This window comes from Gadus morhua, chromosome 4 (assembly GCF_902167405.1).
Source record: "Gadus morhua chromosome 4, gadMor3.0, whole genome shotgun sequence".
Classification (NCBI taxonomy): Eukaryota; Metazoa; Chordata; class Actinopteri; order Gadiformes; family Gadidae; genus Gadus; species Gadus morhua.
In genome coordinates, this window is record NC_044051.1 from 17,338,036 (window position 1) to 17,343,389 (window position 5,354).

The following is a 5,354-nucleotide window of genomic DNA, read 5'->3' on the forward strand; positions in this document are numbered from 1 at the left end:
CCACTCTTGAAAAAGAGTTAGCTATCCGTACTTTTGTCGGCTATCATTTTTTGTGCGGTGTAAGGTGACGGATCCTCTATAAGATAAGATGTAAATATCTCCAAACTCCAAGTCTGGTTGAGACGTTGCAAGCTTCAAAGCAATGAAAACATCAGCGGGTGCTGTGTATGGATCATAAGGTTTATCTTAATATCTAATTTGAACATTTTGTGACACAAAAAATGGTTGATTGATTGTAGCATTGGAAATCTGCAAGGCTGCAATTCCCCTGGCTGACCACTGTTCGTCGCCATTTTGTCGGCGTTTGTTGCCCTCCAGGTAGCCATGGTAGTCTCGTGACTGCAAAGTATGAATATTGCAGAGATGTGGAGTGGAATGGCATATCAATATTGTCAACTGCTGCGTTTTTTTCAAAGGTGAAGCAGACATAATATACAAGACATATATCGATCCCAGCCTCTCTCCAACTGGTTGCTCCCCTCACGCCCCACCATAAGTGAATTGAACTACTCTGTGTGAACTCCCATGAGCTTCGGTAAGGAGAAGAAAAAAGCGGGGCTACGGAATGAAACCATTGGCAGGTTGATGCAGCAACCTATTAAGGGATGGGTTGAGTGGTCCATCATCTCACCCTGAACCACTCCAAAGAGATTGTTCTGCATGCACCGTGTGTAGTGAAATGTGTCCTATGAGTAAATTGTACTACAGCAAGTTATTAAAATACAGACTTTATAATCAAAATAAGGTGAATTATGGGAGTTTTTACAACCTGTCAAAGGAAAAAAACAAGTATAAACTTTGCGACCAGTGCTGTGTGCCAATGTGGCGATCTGCTGGTGTGATTCTTCAAATGGATGTAGCCTCCCAAAAACATCCATCAACATCGATGTTAATTAATAAATTAATAATTAATAAATGTTCACATCAATGTATTTCATTATCGCTAGAGATTTAGATGAAAGATATAGAGACTCCCAATAGATATAGTATAGACAAACAAACTCCCATCAGACAGGCACTGGCCCGATCCCCAAATCCACAGCCTGTGCTTGAGGGCCTGATGCCCCTACGTGCTATTTAATGAAATGTGTCACATCCACTTTAAATGAGGATTAAATATTAAATCTGTATTGGACACTGTTTCGTTCACTGTTTGAGTCCCACAAAAGCATATTTTAATAAAAATGTATTCAAAACCTGTCAAAGTATTCAAATAAACAACAAATTCTAAACAAATAACATGAGGTCCACAGAAACTATATAACCATTATTCAAAGCATTGGCGAGGACTCGTGTGTTTCATTAACACATCGGCAGGTTATGTGTTACATAATGTTTAAACAAATATTTTGACGGCAGCACAGAAAATTCAACCTTTGTTGTTCCGAAGAGTATTATATCGAGTTCATAGAGTTATTTCTTCTTTTTTTCTGTGATTACACTTTTAATTTCAAGGCCATACAGCCAATAAATAATGGAAATGATATTCATTAGAAATTGTTAACTCAGAACCTCAGAAACGGTGACGTTTATTGATTGCGTCAGGTGACAGCTTTAACATGTGCCAGATGCTAATGTCAGACTCTTTCGAAAGGCAGAACCACAACAAGGAAAAAATAAGGTGAGAGAATAAAAACTGATAACCTCATTGACTGCATTCAAAGCTCATATTTACCTTATGGGGACATTTGTGAGCTGAACCCACAAAGTTGAATTTTGACATAACATTTCAATATAGGTCAAAATCCTTTATAGGTCAAAAGCACCTTCTGATTCCTAACAGTTGTAGGAACATTGCATGTGCAAACATAGACTAAACTGTTCTACCAATATTCCAGGTGCAATGGTCAGTTAAATACAGCTAATGTCGTACTGAAGAAGCCATAATTAGGATTACTGCATTTGGTCTGAGACATTCTTAGTTACGTCATAATTCTTTGTTATTAAATGTATGGATTAGCATTGACAGTAAAAACTCAGATCAGCAGACCTCACTGAACACAGATTCCACAATATCAACAACACTCAACAGTGCACTGGCCTCAGCTGATCACCCAACAGGGGCCAGCAAGGATGGCCCTTTAGCAATAGTCCCTGTTCAAGGCAAGGTGGCCAACGGCAGCAAAACCATCAGAATCTATGCCTTCCTTGACCCGGGCAGCTCAGCCAACTTTTGCACCAAGAACATCATGCATCAGCTGAATGCCAAAGGATGCAAATTTGAATTCATATTGCGAACATTGGGACAAGACAGACCGGTTAACAGCTATGTGCTCACAGGTGGATTGCAAGTAAGCCACTTAGATCAGGGATGGGCAACTTTCATGATAAAGAGGGCCACATTTTTCATCATAACCATCGGAGGGCCACATGACTAAACGTGAGCTGAGAGAAGCTACACAATTTTGAATTTGGTAGATATGATTTCCTGTATTCTGGTGCATTTTGCGGATGGCCACTACCTAAAAAATCATCCAGAATCATAACCTATGTACGGTATGTTAATTGAACCAAAATACATTAATTTCATGTTTTCCATGCTCAAACAGCCACATGAATGGTCAGTATTTTTATCAGTGCAAAGGGCTCAAATACATCATCATTCAATGAAGTCAAAAAACTCAAAAACAGTGGCCCAACATTAAGTGCAACAATTCAATGAACTCAAACCTAACAAGCAGTTGTAGTAGTTGCAGTGGCGACTTAAGTGGATATCTTTAATGACTGATATCGCTTCTAAGCAAACTAGACGCATGGGTTTGCCTTCGAATTCTATGAATTCTTCTCATCTTTCTTGACCGAGTTTTCTGTAACTCGATCAATTATTATTATTATTATTCTTTTTTTTTTTATGTGCGGGCCTGACTGAGTGCGGATGCGGGCCGCACTGAGTGCCCGCATCCTCACTCAGTCAGGGCAACTGGCCGCCGCCAGTTGCCCATCCCTGACTTAGATGGAGGTGTGTACATTGATCTCCCTAAAGTATACACCCAATGCCAAATTCCTGTTTCCAAAGAAAATCTGCTTGCTCAGCATGACCTAGAAAAATGACCGTACCTCAATGGAATCCAACTTTACAGCAATGAAGCCAAAATTGAGATTCTGATATGAATGAACGTTCCAAAGGCAATGGAACCCAGGCAAAGTAGTCAACAAGAAGTCAACTAATTAGTCACACTCAAACATGGCTATTACCACCTACCCTTACCTTTCCGTGACAATAAGGTAAAGTTACCCAACAACCATAAGGTGGCAGCGCAACGCACACAGAGTCTCTCCACGAGATTCAAGAAGGATTCTGCTTATGCAACAGAGTAAAAAGGATTGATGGAGGTGGAGGATGTACTGCGAAAGGGCTACGCAGAAAAAGTGCCACAAGAAGAGTTGCGAAGGAACGATGGACAGGTATGGTACATACCGCCCAGTTTATTGAAGAAACTGAAAAGAGCTGCTGTATGGTTGTTGAAGCTCAAAGATCATCTTATGCTGAACTCCTGGCCCTTGGGCAAGGTGATGAAGACCCTGCCGGGCACAAAGGACCAAATCCAACACAAATCCAATCTTCAATTGGCATGCTTTCACGCACTGACAAACATTCATACTTGGATTTGCGTGCCCACACATCAGTTCATACATGTTGTTACGTGTCAATATTTGAGACGCAGCTAGAAAAGATGAGACAGGTAATTCTCTAAATCACCCAACACTTCAGAATTCGGCAGCCGAGCACACAGAACAGGAGCATCTTGCATCAGTAGAGCATCATCCTGAGGAGAATAGCTTGGAAACACTGCTGTTAAAGCTACAGGCAACACCTTAACTGGAGGAGAGAGAGCCGTTTCACTGGACCTGACAACATAGGGCTTGAGCATGTTCACATGACATACACAAGTCTTTCGTCTCCCATCAGGAGTACGAATAACATAATCAGTTTCACTTAGTTTCTTAGTTCTTCAATTACATAAGGGCCAGTGAATTTAGCTTGAAGCACTGAACCAGGAAAAGGAAGAAAAACCAACACAGAGTCTCCAGGCTTAAAGCTGCGTTCAATAGCACTCTTATCAAAATTAGCCTTCATTTTAGATTGGGAGTCAGACAGTGCCTCTTTTGCTACCTCACAGCATGATGAAGACGCTCTCTGAAAGCACTGACATAGTCCAGCACATTCTGAGTAGGAGAAGCAACCCCAGTCAGCTGCTCAGGTAGCAACTTCAGCGGTCCACGAACGGTGTGGCCAAATACCAGTTCTGCAGGACTGAAACCCAATGATTCCTGAACAGTCCCTCGAACAGCAAAAAGCAGGAATGGTATACCCTCGTCCCATTCCTTACCAGTTTCAAGACAATAAGCACGCATCATAGACTTAAGGGTCTGGTGGAAGCGCTCCAGTGCCCCCTGGCTCTCTGGATGGCAGGCACTAGAGACATTATGTTTCACAGCCAACACTTCTAACACCTGAGAAAACACTTTCGACATAAAATTGTTGCCCTGGTCTGTTTGAATAACCTTACGACTACCTCTAAACCGCTGCCTATAGGCCTCTGGGACCAGTTCATAGGAACGCAAGATGGCTGCTTTAAAGGTCCTATGACATGAAAATCTCACTTTATGAGGTTTCCTAACATAAATATGAGTTCCCCTAGCCTGCCTATGGTCCCCCAGTGGCTAAAACTTGCGTTTGGTGTAAAACGAGCACTAGCTGTTCTGCTCGCCTTGTGATTCGCTGATTTGGAATGTCTTTATTTAGGACGTCATCAAGCATCTAAGCTCCTCCCCTTACTCTGCCTAGCCCGCCCAGAGACGTTGGCCCGCCAATGAGACTCGACCGTGCGAGCGCCACATGTGTGTGTGTGAATACACACACTGTAACGCAAGTGTTTCTTGTCGGTTCTTTGACGTGTCTTGTATTTCCACAACGAGACTGTTGTGGGGGTTATCTGAGCCATGGTTGAGAAGGAATTGGGGGAAAGGAACTTTGGCTTTGACTCGCTGAAGTACATGAACTGCGACATGCCGCCGGTTGCCGCGAGGCACCATCGCCCGGCAGCGGGCAGCCGGCAGCAGGCAGCGCGTGGTTCAGTCGACTTCAGGTTGATGTGAAAGTGGAAGAACCAGAGACGTCGCAGAACCCGACAAAGTCGTTTGTGAGTCATAATATCTTCTGGAGGCGCACACAGCTTTTGGCCGTGATAATATGTATTATATGATATAGATATCTATGTATTATATGATATAATTTAGATATAGAGCTCCAGGACTGTAACGCAAGTGTTGTACACTTCCTTGTTATTTGGATAACCGTTCTGCTTTAGGTGTTATGGCGCATAACACGTCGGACTCTCGTCTCTGGTATT